Source organism: Phyllobates terribilis, unplaced genomic scaffold (genome assembly GCF_046119375.1).
Source record: "Phyllobates terribilis strain yellow unplaced genomic scaffold, ASM4611937v1 Scaffold_1__5_contigs__length_1240528914, whole genome shotgun sequence".
NCBI classification, from domain to species: domain Eukaryota; kingdom Metazoa; phylum Chordata; class Amphibia; order Anura; family Dendrobatidae; genus Phyllobates; species Phyllobates terribilis.
In genome coordinates this window covers 936072373-936091245 of record NW_027362761.1, presented here as the reverse complement: position 1 = coordinate 936091245, position 18873 = coordinate 936072373, and positions in this window count along the sequence as shown.

The window sequence follows — 18873 nt, the reverse complement described above, 5'->3', positions numbered from 1 at the left end:
ACCATATGTACCATATCAACATATCTACATCTCTTGCAACGGACATTGGAGTTCCTCCAAATTTTTTTCAGCTGTTGCTTCACTGCATATGCAAACAGTATGGGAGATCCACTTCCTAATAATGGGAACATTGCATTCAGGAGGCCCTCTGACCTTTAAGTCTCTTGCAAGGGGCATTGAAGTTCCTCCAAATTTTTGACTGCCATTGCAGTCACTGCATAGGAAAACAGTATGGGAGACCCTCTCCTTTCTAATGGGAATATGTCGTTACTGAGGCCCACCTCTATGTGTGTTTAAATTTTTAGTGGGGTTTTTCAAAAATTTTGGCTGTCGTTGGACTCACTGCATACTCTATAATTGTATAGCAGACCCTCTCCCTTCTAGTGGGAACATGTCATTACTGTGGCCAAGCTCTATGTGTCTTTAAATTGTTAATAGGGTTTTTCCTAAATTTTGGCAGCCGTTGGACTCACTGCATACCCTATAGCTGAATAGCAGACCCTCTCTTTTCTAATGGGAACATGTACTCATTACTGTGGCCCAGCTCTATGTGTCTTTAAATTGTTAGTGGGGTTTTTCCTAAATTTGGTCAGCCGTTGGACTCACTGCATACCCTATTAACTGTATAGCAGACTCTCTCCTTTCTAATGGGAACATGTAGTTACTGTGGACCAGGTCTTTGTTTCTTAAAATTGTTAGTAGGTTTCTTCCTAAATTTTGGCAGCTGTTGCTCTCACTGCATACCCTATAACTGAATTACAGACCCTCTCCTTTCTAAAGTAAACATGTCGTTACTGTTCCCGAGCTTTATGTGTCTTTAAATTGTTAGTGGGGTTTTTCCTAAATTTTGGCAGCCGTTGCTCTCACTGCATACCCTATAACTGTATAGCAGACCCTCTCCTTTCTAATGGGAACATGTTGTTACTGTGGCCCAGCTCTATGTGTCTTTAAATTGTTAGTGGGGTTTTTCCGAAAAATTTGTCAGCCCTTGCAGTCACATAATGGGCATTACCACTATAGGAGACACGCTCCTTTATAATGGGAACTTTTTTTTTTTACTGAGATCATCCTCAGTGTCTCTTCAAAGGGGTATTGCGTTGAATCCATATTTTTGGCAGCCCTTGCTGTCACTGCATACGCAATAACAGTATAGGAGACCCACTCGTTAATAATGGGAACAACAAAGCATAGCCGGCTGATGGCTCTCTAACAATAGCGATGGCCAACTGCTGGCCCTTTAATAATAGTAAGTGCCGCCTGATGGCCCTATAAAAAAAGGCTTTGTGACTTTCAGAGTCCCTCCTTCATAAATGAAACAGGATGTGTCTGATGATGTGTCACACACCACATGGCCAGATATGGTTGTAAAATGGTAAAATGACATTTCCTAGTGAATGCATTTGTCTTGGTTGAAAGCAATACAAAAGTGCAAAAAAGCATCAAAAACGCTCTGTGTCAACATAGCCCAAGGTGTGGAGGCGAATTTTTGTTTTTGCATATTTATTTTGCCTTATATACAAGTCATTACCCTGGAACTGATGTTCCTTAACATATTTCCCAGGAAAATCCATTTTCATTTCGTTTTTGTATGTTTTATTGGGAGTCCGTAAAAGTGGCGTAATACTTCTGACAACATTGTTGACAGCATTGACCTTGGAGTCAAAAATTCTTCCAGGGGTCTTCCCCATGATATTCCCATGTCATTTGAGCATGGTTCCCATCGATTTGGGTAATTTTTAGGCCCTCTGCAGACCGCCGGGGGGAGCCACCGGAAAAATGCTCGAGTTTCCCATAGACTTACTTTGGGTTCTTTACTCGGACCAAGCACTCGAGCATTCCAATTTGCACGACTCGAACAACGAGTACCTAAGCATTTTAGTGCTCGCCCATCACTAATGTTCATTTGTGTTGAAATAAAGGATTTGTTATTCTTATATATAAGTGATGTGCATATCCTTTAACGTGTCTTTTTCTCTTTTGTGTATATCTGGTTCGTAAATGTCCACGTCTGGAGCTGGCGGGAGAATGCCCGCGACTAACTGGATTTGGGGATCCCCAATTAGGTGCTCAGATATCACTAGCACAGAAATTACTTTTACCTATTGTTATCACATTCAGTGGTAAGACTGTGGAGGGTTATCCTATTGTTGATTGCGGGGCTGAGAAAAGTTTTTTAAATGCTGCCATGGCCAAGGATATGGAGGTTCCTCTTGTCTCTTTGAATGTTTCTATTACATTACCTTCTCTTGATAATTCTCCCCTTGCCAAAAAGAATTGGGTATTGCACAGTCAAACCAGTATCTATTACCACAGGTTGTCTGCATAAGGAAGAGGCATGCTATTTTATTTCACCGGATCCACCTACTGTTGTGGTGTTAGGTCTCATTTGGCTTCGCACTCATAACCATATTATTGATTGTCAAATAGGGTATATTGTTAAGTGGTCCTCCAACTGCTAATCCCTTTGTATTATCAAGCCTCCTAAGGTAGTAGGTTCCACCTCCCAGGTCATGTGGTATATGGCAGAGTTCCCACAGGTGTTCTCCGAAGAGGTCTCCCAGAAATTATATCCACATAGAACTTATGACTGTTCCATCCAGCTCATTGGGGGGCAAAGTTACCTAAGAGCAGAGCAAAAAAAAAGAAGCATGGACTGCACCTCCAAAAATCATACATTTGATCTAATGCCTCTCGGCAAAAATATATAACTGAACATGAGGTTTTTAGTTTAACATTCTGATCAGACTGTATGAAGCCCACTGCCACGTCACAGCAAACCTCGTAGTGGGTCCTAACATTTCCTACCTGAACGGGAGCGAAGCCGTGCGCCAACCATCGCCATAGCGACAATGCACCAGCAGGGCGGGCAGCCTGGTGCCTCACAGCACCCATGCTGCAAGACCGAGTCCCCATGACTCCAGCCTATTTTTGCTCTCACTTGAGAGCTTGAGGAAGGTGAGCCACAATGCTCCTTTCATGTGGGTTGGTGCAGTGTGTCAACCATTGTTGCTGTGGTTTTGTGCTTGTGGGGCGGTGTGGCCTGGACTCATGGGGAATTTTTAACCCGAAAGGCAAGCCATGAGGGAATGTATTCAGGACAACTTCTGTATTCAGGACAAGGGTTCTTTATTGTGGCCAAAATGGATGGCAATTTGAGACCATGCATTGACTATTGTGAGCTCAATCGCATAACTGTACGTAAGCAGTAACCTCTCCCACTTTAACCAACTGGTCGGTGCAAGTTGGTTTACTAAGCTAGATCTCCTGGGGCCTTACAATCTTGTCTGCAGCAAGGAGGGGGATGAGTGGAAAGCAGCCTTCAATACCCCGAGGGTCATTATGAGTATGAGCCCATTGGGCTCTGTAACGCTTGAGCTGTGTGTCAGATGCTTGTAAATTATATTTACTGTGATCTTTTTGGTAATAGTATTACTGTTTACATCGATTTCTCCAAGGTCCTAGCTGCTCATAGGGACCATGTGTGTACCGTCCTGAAAAGGTTGGAGGATTTTTATGTCAAAAAAGAGAAATGTGTTTTCGAAGTGCAGGATTTGGGGTTCCCGGGACTCATTCTGTCCCTCATGGGATTTTGGATGGACCCCGAGAAGGTGAGCGCGGTGTTGAGGTGGGCACAACCGGTTAACCTCAAGGGATTGCAGCGTTTTTTGGGGTTTGCCAATTATTACTGGAGATTTATTAAGGGTTTTTCCAAGGTGGTGAAACCACTCACCGATCTCACCCATAAGGGGGCAGACATTTCTAATTGGGGACTGGAGGCCATTAAGGCCTTTAATACACTTAAGAAGGCATTTTCCTCCACTACAGTTTTGGTCCAGCCTGATGTCAATAAGGCTTTTGTGATGGAAGTGAATGCCTCTGAGGTAGGGGTGGGAGCAGTGCTCTACCAGGGTTCTACTACTCTAACGCATTTGAGGTTTTGTGTGTTTTTTTCTCTGAAATTCTCTCCTCCAGTGCTCAATTATGACATCGGCAATCGTGAATTTCTTGCCCTAAAGTTAGCTATGGAGGAATGGAGGCATTGCTTTGAGGGAGTTAAGCACCCGTTCACAGTGCATACTGACCATAAGAATCTGTTTTTTTTAGAGAATACCAAGAGACTGAGCTTCAGACAAGTCCGATGGGCATTGTTTTTTACCAGATTAAATTTTTGATCCCTTACCTCGCTGTGACCAAGAATGTTCAGGCAGATGCTCTCTCCGAGTCTTTGTCCAAGTGAGTCTGTAAGTATGGAACCTGATTTGATTCTTCCTAGGGGCATTGTAGTCTCTTCTCTTCTGTCAAAGTAGCTTGGGAGGTGGTTAAGGCTCAGGGGATAGCTCCGTCCTGATCACCTCATGATAAATTATTCATCCAGTGCAGTTACGATTGGGCTTACTCAAAGAGTGTCATGACTCGGTCACAGCGGGCCACCCAGGCATTAAGAGGACTTGTCACCTGTTGAGCAGAAAGAATTGATGGCTGTCCTTGGGTAAGGATGTTTAAACTTATGGTAAGGCATGAGAGATCTGTGCTAGGAGCAAAGTGCCCTGCGTTGCCCCGACAAGGAAACTTCTCCCTTTGCCCATTCCTGTACGTCCTTGATCCCACATATCCTTGGACTTCACTACGGATCTCCCTGACTCCAAGGGTATGACTATTGTGTGCGTTATTATGGACCGATTTTATAAACAATGCCATTTGGTTCAGTTGCCCAGTGCGCAGGACTTGGTAGATTTGTTCCTTCTCTAGATGGTAAGATTACATGAGGTTCCTATGAATATTGTCTCCGATTGTGGTTCTCAGTTTGTCTCCAGATTCTGGAGGGCTTTCTGTAGATGCCATGGGTCGGAATTCTCATTTTCATCTACATATCATCCTCAAACCAATGGGCAAACTGAGCGAACCAACCAGTACATTGAGTTCTATCTAAGATGTTTTTGGTCCTATACTCAGCATGATTGGGGATCATAGTTAGTCTCGACAGAGTTCGCCCTAAACAATAGACACCACGAGGGCTTGGGAATGTCTCCCTTCTTCTGTAATCTAGGATTACATCCTAGATCTCCTTGTTTTCATGGAGGGGATGATGTACTTCTGGGGGTATTTGCTACTTTCCACTGCCTCCGGAAGGTCTTGGGGGAGGCCTGTATCCATCTCAAGAAAGCAAGGGAGAGCAAAAAGAAGCAGTGCCGTTATCAAGGTTGCAAACTCAGAGTGGGGGAAAGAGTCTGGGTGTCTACTAAGAATCTCAAGATTAAGATACCATCTCCTAAGCTGGCACCCAGGTTTGTAGGACCATTTTCCATTATCGAGGTTGTCAATAAAGTGTTTTTTAGGGTAGGTCTGCATTCCTCTATCTGGGCTCCCAATGTTTTACACAAGCCATTATTAAAGAAAGTGGTTACCCCGCTTGTGACCCTGGATCCTCCTCCTCCTATTCTGGTAGCTGAGGAATTTGAGATAGAAAATATTGTGGACTCTTGTAAAGTTCGGAACTCTATTCAGTATTTGATTCATTAGAAGGGGTATGGTAATGAAGAGAGGTCATGGATCTCGAGAGGTTTTATACATGCCAAACGTCTCATTGCTGAGTTCCATAAGAGACTTACAGACAAGGTGGGTGGTGAGAGCCCAGAGGTCTCTCCTAGGAAGGGGGCTACTGTTAGGAATCATGGTTCTGTGTTCCCACCTGGGAATAGATCAGGTCTGGTGCTGCACCACTCTGGTCACAGGCACTGGCATTGTCTTGATCCTGTAGGCAGAGCTACTATGTGTGCATGGAGACTGTCCCAATCTTTTCGAGCATCGCATTATTGATGTGTGAGGACACGGGACACCGTGTCTGTCACTGATTTCCCTGGTTGCCAGGAAATGCAGCACGCTGCTTTGTCTAGTACTAAGCAATGGTGGAATTGTTCTCATCCTGCTGTGCAGGCTAGCAAGGAGTGGCTTTCTGGGGATGAGTGAAAGGTATTCAACACTTGATCATTAGGCGGGCTATATAATCCATATAATCCTGCTCCCTGTTCAGAGCCTTGCTGTTTATTGCAGTTCCATGTGCTTTAGCGGTGAGTGGTGCTAGCATTAGGTTTGCTATCTTTTCAGGCGTTTTCTCATTTTCTCTTCTGGTTTTACTTCCTGGGGTTCTTGCATAGATACTCACCTGGTTCTTGACTGGGCACCAGCCGCATTACCAGGCACCAGTCTGGTGACAGTGGGCCTGGGAAGGGCTCATCCAAAGTCTCCCTTACATTTACTGGGAGCTGGATGAAGAGTATTCCCGGCCATTAAGGGCTCATCTAGCTGGGCAGCTTGCGACAAGTGTGTCTATGGCTGCGCCTTTGCTGGTTTCATGCCAGTTTTGCTGGGTCCCTCTGAAAAGCGCATAACACTAGACTCCCAACAGGCAAGACTTCCCTTTCCCCACCAGGATGATGATTCTCCATCTCCTCCTATTCAGCCCATCCATGCTGAATAGAAGAGAAGCTGGTGTTGGTAGTACCCCGAGTAGCGCAGGCATCCATGTCCTGTTCCTCCTCCTCAGCCTCCTCCTCTTCAGTATCACCCAATCCATGCTGAGAAGGTAAGATGAGGCTAGGCTGGGTAGTATCACCATGTCTACTTTCTTCCTCCATCTCCATCTTGTCCACATGCAAAGCTTCTTATTTAATTGTGAGCAGCGAGCATTTGAGTAGACACAGAAGTGGGATGATTACGCTGATTATGGCTTCAACACCGCTCACCATCTTAATTGATTCCTCAAAGTTTTGGAGAACTGCGCAGATGTCAGACATTCATGCCCACTTGTCGGTTTTTATGTGCGAAGGCTGATCGGAATACCAATGGGCATGTTGTAGCTCGTAATCAACTCCTGCCCTTTGCTGCTCACAAAGCCTTTTCCACATATCTAATGTTGAGTTCCAGCATAAGGTCAGATTATAAACCAATCAATGAGGTGACACTTGCAAGCACTGCTGCAGCACTGCCAGACCGGCAGCATCTGTATTTGACTTGCGGAAATGGGCACACACGCGGCATACCTTCACAAATAGTAGCTAAGGTAAATCTGGGTAGGTTTTCAGAAAGCTCTGAACCACTAAGTTGAGCACGTGGACTAGGCATGGTATGTGTGCCAGCTTTCCAAGCTTCAGAGCCACCACCAGGTTACAGCCATTATCACACAAGACCACGCCTGGTTGTAGGTTCAGCGGAGAGAGCCACAGACCAACAACTCAGTGGTGATGTGCTGTTTGTCACCATAACAAATTAGTTTCAGCAGAGCCTGTTGCTGCTTCCTTGAGGCAGTGCTTCCAGCATGTGACCGATATGAACAATAATTCGGAGATGGATAATGAAAAGAAGGAGAGGGTGCAGGAACTGCTGTCGGAGGTGAGGGAAACCCTGATGGAGCTAAGGCTCGCAATTTTACGTCAGCAGCACACGTGCCGTCCCAGGGTCCGACTCATTCCCGGCCTCAACAAGGTCCATCCAGTGTGCTGTGAGGAAAATATGGCATCCCTAGCCACAAACACTTGTCCATGTGTTGGTGGTTAAGTGGACCTTCTCAGTAACTGCGTTTGTCAGGGCACGGGTGATGTTAATGGACTCATGCTTGTGTAATGTGGGAACAGCACACAAGGAGAAATAGGGGAAGCTGAGGAGCGAGTACCAAGGGATGGCCGCCAGTATGAGATTGCGGAAAGCCTCAGTGTTCACAAGCCTAAACAGCAACTTTTCCAAGGCAAGCAGAAGAAAGAAATGTGACTGTTTAGTGTTTGGGCCTGTGGGTGAGTGTCTGCGTACTTCCACTTGTGTTGCAAGGACTTGGGTAGGGACAACTGAATACTGCACTGGGACAATGAAGTGGACGTGGTTGCAGATGATGGTTATGAATGTGCAATGACAGGTTCAGTGGAGGAGGCATCCACAACTGCGTCCTGGACAGGGGATTGGCTAGCATGTAACAAAGGGGAAGAGGCAGTGGTGCCACCTGCAGACACATATTATGGATTCAGATGTTCAGCCCACCTAGTACTTGGATGACATGTGACTGAGCATGCTGGTGGTGGTCTGGCTGGTAGTAATCATGCCTATGCTGATCTTGGTATAGCACAGGTTGCAAATTACCATTCATTTACCTTCCACATTTAATTTAACAAAGCACCAGACTGGGGAATGCCTAATCCTTGGCCTGGGAACTTTCCACGTGTGGGTGCTCTGGAGAACAGTTATCTGCCTTCTCCCTCTGGCCACCCCATTGCCTCCTCCTGCCTGTTGCGGTGCTGCAGATTCCCCCAGCCCCCTCTGTGCTTCTGACCTCGCTCTGCATAGCACATTCCTAGGTTGGGTCAGTGACTTCATTTTCTTCCACCTAGTCTTCCACTTCCTCACTCTGGTCTTACTGACTTGTTGACTTAACAACATCACTTGTTGGTAACTGTGTCTCATCATCATCTACCTCTTGAGACACTAATTTCCATTCCTCACCGTCGTCTTCTACTGACCATGGGTGCTCAAATATTTGGGCATCACTACACATAATTGCCTCATGTCCCTCTTGAAACATGCAGTGTGAGAGGCCAAAATCAATAAATGGACATGTAAAGAGCCCCTCAGAGTCTCTGAGAGTGGGATCACTTGTGTCCTGAGAGATGCCATGGTGGGAGGAATTATCAGGGTGAGGATTATGTGGTCCAGACTCTTGGCTAGTTAGACTGCACCATGTGGAAGACATGGTAGTGCTGGGAAACAGACGGGAAGCATTATCTGCTGTCCAACCAACCACTTGTTCTCAAGGTTCTGGCTTCAAGAGTGGTGTCCCGCCCCCTCCTGCAAAGTGGGACAGGAAGCTAGGACTCGTGGATGAGCATGTTTGTTGTGCTCCCACAGCAGGCCTCAGTCTCTGCATGCACCATAAGCAGCACATCGACTTCCTGGTTCCTTACCGCACGTCTTGCCTATATTAAATTAGATATGCAGCTAAGAGTGATATTAAGAGTGACTAAAATAGAATAGACGTAGGCCTGATAATGCTATTGATTTTAGGTTTCTGCAGAAAGGACTGTAAGGCAATATAAACCCTGACTATGGGCCTGCAACGCAAACATTCCCTTTTCCAGCAGCTATCCCTACCTTTGCAGTTAACAGCGGTATTTATATTAAATAGAATAGATGGAGTCCTGAAAAGGACTATTTGGTTATAGTTTATAACAGAAAGAACTGTAAGGCAATGTAAACTCTGGCTATAGGCCTATAATGCAATTCTATCCCCTCTCCAGCAACTATTACTGCACTACAGCTAACAGCGGTATTTATATTAAATAGAATAGATGGAGCCCTGAACATGACTATTTGGTTATGTTTCAGCAGAAAGGACTGTAATATAAACCCTGACTATAAGTCTGTATTAGACTACTATCCCTTCTCCCTCAGCTATCCCTACACTACATCTAACAGCAGTATTTATAATAAATAGAATATATGGCTATCTGGTTATAGTTTCAGCAGGAAGGACTGTAAGGCAATATAAACCCTGACTATAGGCCTGTAATGTAAACTTTCCCTTCTCCAGCAGCTATCCCTACTCTGTTTCTGGGGTACAGTGTGGTGAGCATCGTGTTAACGGATCCTATATAGGCCTGATGACAGTAATACCAGTAGCCAACATGGCTATGACATTACCGTGATTGACAGGCAATCCCTGCATGTGTTGTAGCTGAAAAAAAGCCACAAAACATGTGGGGTGGGGCTTCAGGATGGAGCTCGACCACTAGGGATACTTGATCGAGTATCGAGCATGCCTGAGCACCCCAATTTTCAATAGAGTACCTAGCAGTGCAAAGCACATTTGCTCAACACTGCTCATTCATTTTGCTGTTACTCTGAAATGCTTTTTTCTGCAAGAAAAAAAATCATAAATAAGAATATAAAACAAGCCCTAATAGTCCTAATGAGTCTTTGAAAGAAATAATTTTTATACATAATAAATTTATAAAGCACAATATGAGATAAAAAGAAAACTGTTATTGGATGCACTGCAGATTATATACTGCGCAATAACTGCTAGAATAAAAAATTTAAATTATGATAAAACCTGTATTTTTTATAGTTGTAGAAGTAAAATACATAATTTAATTAATTATATTTTTAATGATAACTTTAGGTATTGAAAGTATTGGTGTTGGCTTTTACAGTATAGCCTGCCAATGCTCTGGTAGATAACAAATCTGGAATTACCAGTTGCTACCAATAGAATACATTGCACTAGATCAATATCTCACAGTCATCAATGTATTCTGTTTTCTTCATCCCATTACTAATCTTAAATGCTTCCTAGCAACTCACCTTGAACTAGTCACAAGACAAGATGACTGAAAATGTGGATGCTCAGGTGTGATGAGGCATGCATAATGTGGATGGATAGTGCAAGTTCCATTTATAGAATATAAGATGTGACATTCTGAATGTGCAGTGTGAGTCAGAGCATGAAAAAATATATAAGCCATGCAATTTAGTTAAATGTGAATAGCATAATGGTGCAAAACCACTATGGATGACAGAAATACTTTGGCAATATGTGAAAAGTAAGTTAAATATATGACTTCAGTTATTTAAAACAAACATGATGGTAATATCATGAAAATATATCATTTTGATAAATTCTCATTCATTTACCTAACAATTCAACTATATACACACAGCAACAGCTTACCATAGAAGGATTCCTTTAAAGTATTGTGCCTAAATGTATTAACATTATTAATTATTTGTAGGTCAAACAAATAATACCATGTCCTATTCTTTGGTCATTTGAAATTGCTGGCATACAAACCCCATTTTATGTATAATTTTAAATATTTTTTTTTTAAATCCTTAAGTTGACAACTTTTTGTGTTGCCAACATCCCTCATCCCTCTTAACAGAAAGGAAGGTTCATGGTGCCAAAAACTTTCTCTGTAGGAGTGTAGTTAGAACTCTTGAAAATAATGCTTTTATCAAATTATTTGCTAGTGACTGTTTTTTCCTAAGCTGAAAATCTAAGTTTTATGCATTTACATATAGATTATGCAACTTGTCAGGGATCACCACACAGCAAAGACACTGGGGAGATCACGCGATATCTCACCATACCATCACGCTGTCAGTATTTCGTCCGGAATCGCGAGCACACGATCCAGACTACTCGCTATGTGGATATCGGCAAGGGACCAGTGAGAGCATGGCGTTACACCTCTCGGTTCCAAAGCCTGGAATCCGTGTTTACGCCCTCCGTACTGTCACTGTCAGCTTCATGATAGCCCAATTATTATTATTCTCTCCCACCACCGGCCGAGATTGAAATATAATACAGGCCGGACGCCTGCGTTTGGGTAGCGTATATGGCGTCGGGGAAGGGAACGATTACAGAACGAAAGAAACAGAAATATTAAATTTTATATTTAATCCAAAAGGGAGGCAGTGTTTTAAAGAAAAGATATACACAAGGATGTTACAAAGGAGACATTAAAATACATAAGCAGTTACATAAAATAAACAGGATAAAAGAAGAAAAACTTACACTATACGATCAAGGAGACGATTCATTATAGGTGGAGGAGGGGCGCTTCAGTTTGATTATACTGTTATCGAACAGGACCCGTTGCTTATAATCCTTATACCCCCCTGGCAATTAGTGCTCCTCTAATGTCCATGAGTTCTCTTATACCTAAGGGGAGATTTACCCACACGCCCCTTGTGTTGACATCATGTGGCTGGTCTCCAGCCTGTACAATTTTATTAAAAACGCTAACTTCTGCGATAACTCATCACTCGTTGATTGCAGAAGCATTTGTTTGTGTAAGGGCTTACTCATGACTGTGTTAATTGGGGCTTTTTGCTGAGCAAAAGGGGACAGTTTGGTACTGTCATGTGGTGAGGGGAATATGGAGGGGGGTGAATATCTATGTCAGGCAAATATTGAAGAACATTTTCCTGACATTAATATTTCCCTGACACATCTATACATTAATAATTTGTCAAATAGATATTGAAATTATATAATTTACACCAAATAAGATTCTAATGTATATTAAACAAGCATGAAACAAATGCAGGCACCAACATGAAAAGCATGCAGAATTATTGAAAGTGCTATACATAATGTTATATGCAAAACCAAAGATTTGCCCTGACCCACCTTTTAGTATAAGTGCAATGTGTAAGTACACATTCACGCTGTGGCCATTATGCCATGCTTCTGGCTTCAAACTCCTGATTCTGTATTTTGTGGCCAGTCTCTCTTTCCGCTGAGCCACAACTAATAATCCTTTGCTTTGGGTGTTTTAGCTATGTTTTTTTTTTCTGCCTATTTTGGGTAACAGATATTTTTCATTTACTCTGTTTGTCTGTCCTATCACCTTTCAAGTGCAGCTTTAAACACCTTCCCCTTCTGATGTTTCCTGCTGGTGATAGACTTTGTTGTATTTATTCACTGTGCTGTAGTTTGTGTTGGTTGCAGTTATTCTGTGAATGATTCCTTTTCTCCTTAGAGAAATGATACTCTAGCGATCCTAGGAGCTGCTACGGACATTAAAGGTAAGCTGCCGTTAAGTGGGGACTAAATTGCATTACCTTAGGGTGCCAACCTACGCGGTCAGGCAGGGACAGACCAGTGTCAGACAAGGGCTTTTCCTAATCTGAACAGGGACCCGTGAGGTTTAGGTATTTGTCTTTTGCTGGATATTGTTTCATATGAGCAGACTATTTAACCAAGACACTGACTTGTGGCTGCTTCTATGCTTTACATAATTAGATTACACACTATTACTGTGTTATTTGTTGGTTCCTGTAGCCATATGTCTATGCCCTTATCTATTACCCTATTGCATATCCGGTCTGCATCTTGTACTATACTGTACTATACGTAATTACTCCGGCCATGCTATATTGCGGTGCCATCTTTTGGTCACTCATCTGTCATTACCCTAGTTTTTAATAGTTTGATTTGTACATTTTTATTTAATGACTCAATAAATATTGTTTTTATCCTTCTTATTATTGATTCTTTGGTGCAATTTCTTCTATATGTTCTCTATGTTGCTTGCGCTGAACTTGTACATTCCTATTGTGGTAATAAGTACGTTTACTTTATCTATGTAAAGATCCTTATATATATATATGTATATACAGTACAGACCAAAAGTTTGGACACACCTTCTCATTTAAAGATTTTTCTGTATTTTCATGACTATGAAAATTGTACATTCACACTGAAGGCATCAAAACTATGAATTAACACATGTGGAATTATATACTTAACAAAAAAGTGTGGAACAACTGAAAATATGTCTTATATTCTAGGTTCTTCAAAGTAGCCACCTTTTGCTTTGATGACTGCTTTGCACACTCTTGGCATTCTCTTGATGAGCTTCAAGAGGTACTCACCGGAAATAGTCTTCCAACAATCTTTAAGGAGATCCCAGAGATGCTTAGCACTTGTTGGCCATTTTGCCTTCACTCTGCGGTCCAGCTCACCCCAAATCATCTCGATTGGGTACAGGCCTGGTGACTGCGGAGGCCAGGTCATCTGGCGTAGCACCCCATCACTCTCCTTCTTGGTCAAATAGCCCTTACACAGCTTGGAGGTGTGTTTGGGGTCATTGTCCTGTTGAAAAATAAATGATGGTCCAACTAAACGCAAACCGGATGGAATAGCATGCCGCTGCAAGACGCTGTGGTAGCCATGCTGGTTCAGTATGCCTTCAATTTTGAATAAATCCCCAACAGTGTCACCAACAAAGCACCCCCACACCATCACACCTCCTCCTCCATGCTTCACGGTGGGAACCAGGCATGTAGAGTCCATCCGTTCACCTTTCCACTGGTCTAATGTCCATTCCTTGTGTTCTTTAGCCCAAACAAGTCTCTTCTGCTTGTTGCCTGTCCTTAGCAGTGGTTTCCTAGCAGCTATTTTACCATGAAGGCCTGCTGTACAAAGTCTCCTCTTAACAGTTGTTGTAGAGATGTGTCTGCTGCTAGAACTCTGTATGGCATTGACCCTGTCTCTAATCTGAGCTGCTGTTAACCTGAGATTTCTGAGGCTGGTGACTCGGATAAACTTATCCTCAGAAGCAGAGGTGACTCTTGGTCTTCCTTTCCTGGGGCGGTCCTCATGTGAGCCAGTTTCTTTGTAGCGCTTGATGGTTATTGCAACTGCACTTGGGGACACTTTCAAAGTTTTCCCAATTTTTCGCACTGACTGACCTTCATTTCTTAAAGTAATGATGGCCACTCGTTTTTCTTAACTTAGCTGCTTTTTTCTTGCCATAATACAAATTTTTACAGTCTATTTAGTAGGACTATCAGCTGTGTCTCCACCTGACTTCTGCACAACACAACTGATGGTCCCAACCCCATTTACAAGGCAAGAAATCCCACTTATTAAACCTGACAGGGGACATCTGTGAAGTGAAAACCATTTCCAGTGACTACCTCTTGAAGCTCATCAAGAGAATGCCAAGAGTATGCATAGCAGACATCAAAGCAAAAGGTGGCTACTTTGAAGAACCTAGAATATAAGACATATTTTCTGTTTCTTCACACTTTTTTGTTAAGTATATAATTCCACATGTGTTATTTCATAGTTTTGATGTCTTCAGTGTGAATGTACAATTTTCATCGTCATGAAAATACAGTAAAATCTTTAAATGAGAAGGTGTGTCCAAACTTTTGGTCTGTACTGTACACACATGGTCACAATTGTTGGTACCCCTCGTTTAATGAAAGAAAAACCCACAATGGTCACAGAAATAACTTGAATCTGACAAAAGTAATAATAAATTAAAAATCTATGAAAATGAAAAAATGAAAGTCAGACATTGCCTTTCAACCCTGCTTCCACAGAATTTAAAAAAAAAAATAAACTCATGAAATAGGCCTGGACAGAGATGATGGTACTCTTAACTTAATATTAAGTGAACCAGAAGAAGCTAAGGAAAGAGTTGTCTGAGGAGATTAGAAAGAAAATTATAGACAAGAATGTTAAAGGTAAAGGTTATAAGACCATCTCCAAGCAGCTTATGTTCCTTTGACTACAGTTGCACATATTACTCAGAAATAAATTTAAGATCCATGGGACTGTAGCCAACCTCCCTGGACGTGGCCGCAGGAGGAAAATTGATGACAAATCAAAGAGACGGATAATAAGAATGGTAACAAAAGAGTCCAGGAAAACTTATAAAGAGATTAAAGGTGAACTTCAAGCTCAAGGAACATCAGTGTCAGATCGCACCATCCGTCACTGTTTGATCCAAAGTGGACTTCATGGGAGACAACCAAGGAGAACACCATTGTTGAAAAAAAATCATAAAAAAGCCAGACTGAAATTTGCCAAACTACATGTTGACAAGCCACAAAGCTTCTGGGAGAATGTCCTATGGACAGTTGAGACAAAAATGGAAGTTTTTGGCAAGGCACATCCGCTCTATGTTCACAGATGGAAAAATGAGGCATATCAAGAAAAGAACACTGTCCCTACTGTGAAACATGGAAGAGGCTATGTTATGTTCTGGGGCTGCTTTGCTGCATCTGGCACAGGGTGTCTTGAATCTGTGCAGGGTACAATGAAATCTCAAGACTATCAAGGGATTCTAGAGAGAAATGTGATGCCCAGTGTCAGAAAGCTTCGTCTCAGTCGCAGATCATGGGTCTTGTAACAGGATAATGACCAAAAACACACATCTAAAAACACCCAAGAATGGCTAAGAGGAAAACTTTGGACTATTCTGAAGTGGCCTTCTATGAGCCCTGACCTAAATCCTATTGAGCATCTTTGGAAAGAGCTGAAACATGCTGTCTGGAAAAGGCAACCTTCAAACATGAGACAACTGGAGCAGTTTGCTCATGAGAAGGCCAAAATACCTGTCGAGAGGTGCAGAAGTCTCATTGACAGTTACAGGAATCGTTTGATTGCACTGATTGCATCAAAAGGTTGTTCAACAAAATATTAAGTTAAAAGTACTATCATTTCTGTCCAGGCCTATTTCCTGAGTTTAATTTTCTTAAAAAATTCTGTGGAAGCAGGGTTGAAAAGTAATGTCTGACTTTCATTTGTTCATTTTCAAAGATTTTTAATTTATTATTACTATTGTAAGATTCAAGTTATTTCTTTGACCATTGTGGGTTTTTCTTTCATAAAACGAGGGGTACCAACAATTTTGACCACGTGTGTGTATAGACAAGATGCACAGACCAAAAAGGTATATGCAAAGTACAAATAACTAAAGCAAAACCAAAGAAATGGGCTGACACACCTGTTGGTACCCAATGTCTTGAAAAAGTATTTATACCCTGTGAACTTTTCCAAATTTTATCACATTACACCCACAAACAAATGCATTTTATTGGGATTTTTTTGTGATGAATCAACATAAAGTAACAAGTATTTGTGAAGTGTAAAGGAAATAATACATGCTTTTCTAAATATTTTAAAAATATAAATCTGGAAATTGTGATGTGCATTTGTTTCAGTTCCCCTGAGCCAATACATTTTAGCACCACTTTTTGCTGCAATTACTGCTGCGAGTCTTTTGGGGTATGTTTCTAATAGTTTTTTAATAAACCTTACTGTTTAGCACTGAGAAGAGAAAGAGACTCTAAACACCAGAATTGTGTTTTTTTGGTCACCATAACAGCAAAAAAAGGTCACTAACAAGTTGATTAAAACATTTTGTCCACCCCATAATTAACACAACAGCTCGCCATAAAAATAATAAGCCCTCAAACAACTATATTGACAGGAAAATAAAACAGTTATGAGTCTCAGAAACGGCAACACAAGCCAGTTTTTTTTTTAGAAAGTTTAGAATTTTTTACGCTAGTAGAATAACAATAATAGTAATAATAAAAAAATCAATATATGTTCGATATCACTGTACTCACACTAACCTGGGAAATCATTTTGTCTCATCATTTTCTCTGTAGCATTAATGCCATCAATATAAAAAAAAAAAAAAACAATGACAAAATTGCTTTTGTTTCAAAATTTCACAATACTTTTACTTTTTTCACAATCATTTTTTGTCACTTTCCCTTCTTCTGTATGGTAAAGTGAATGGGGTCATTCCAAACTACAACTCGTTCAACAAAAAACAAGTTCTTATATGACTATATTGATGTAAAAATAAAAAAGCTATGTCTACTTGAAAAGTCAAGTAAAATGAAAATGCAAAAAAGAAAATTGGTGGTGTAAAGAAAATAAGAGGCTAACATCCAATATTTTTTTTTTCATGAAGTTTTGTCAACCAGGGGAGGCGTCCTGATGAGATAATTTGCATATTCCCACTGCATTTTGGGGTAAGTGAAGAGTCTCCGCGAGCTCAAAGAACACTGGATTTTGGCTGTTGGAGCTGAAAAGAGGACATCGGTAAACCAGGGGAGGAGTCCTGATGAGATAATTTGCATATTCCCACTGTATTTTGGGGTAAGTGAAGAGTCTCCGCGAGCTCAAAGAACACTGGATTTTGGCTGTTGGAGCTGAAAAGAGGACATCGGTAAACCAGGGGAGGAGTCCTGATGAGATAATTTGCATATTCCCACTGCATTTTGGGGTAAGTGAAGAGTCTCCGCGAGCTCAAAGAACACTGGATTTTGGGTGTTGGAGCTGAAAAGAGGACATCGGTAAACCAGGGGAGGAGTCCTACCGGCGCGCGCATTTTGAAGCTTTTTTTTTAAGCTTTTTTCACTGTTTTCAGAACATTAACAATAAGAACATGGAAGAGTCCAGGAGCCATTTGGTGAGCTGCATATCCTGCTACATGTTCACAGACTTGCCAGTGGAAAAGCCAAACTTCACATGCCAGAAATGCAAGCTTGTGTCCCTGTTGGAGGAAAAGTTGCGAAATCTAGAAGAGAGGTTAACTACCTTGAAAATCATTAAGGAAGGTGAAGAGTTCTTAGACAGAGCAGAATTATCTCTTCATGATTCAGAAAGAGAAGAAATTCGAACTGCACCTGACGAAACAGAGGAATGGAAGCATGTGACCCACAGAAGCAGGAGGATCGAGAGGCAGTCAGCACCCATACTGCTCAGGAACCAGTACCAGGCTCTCACGCAGGAGAACCATGAAGAAATACAGCAAAATAAGACTTTGCCAGCAATGAATAACCTTGTAAGCCCTCAGAATCCTCCTGGATGGAGAAAGAAGAATGTTGTGAAGAAAAAACGGAGAGTGGTGGTCATGGGGGATTCCCTGTTAAGAGGAACAGAGGCCGCTATCTGCAGACCAGACATAACCTCAAGAGAAATGTGCTGTCTTCCAGGAGCAAAAATTAAAGATGTGTCTGACAGGATATCAAGACTCTTCAGACCTACAGATCACTACCCATTCCTGCTAATACATGTGGGGACAAATGACACCGCAGGAAAGGACCTGGAAACCATCTGCAGTGACTTTGAAGACTTAGGCAAGAAAGTGAAAGAATTGGGAGCGCAGGTGGTCTTCTCATCCATCCTCCCAGTGGATGGCCATGGAACAATGAGGTGGAATAAGATTCTACAGGTGAACAACTGGCTACGTCGATGGTGCCGTCAACAAGGATTTGGATTTCTGGATCACGGAATGAATTACCTATACGATGGACTACTTGCTAGAGATGGGGTGCACCTTACGAAGACTGGAAAACATGTATTTGGAAGTCGCCTTGCTACACTCATCAGAAGAGCTTTAAACTAGAACAATGTGGGAAGGGAAGCAAAAGGCCAGAAAAAGCCATACAGCTGACAAATACTATTGAGATCTCTGCTACTGGAAGTGGAAAAGAAGAACAAAGACAAAAAAATCTAAATAATAAAAATATGGGAGGAAGAGAAACCAATCACAAACTAAAATGTTTTTA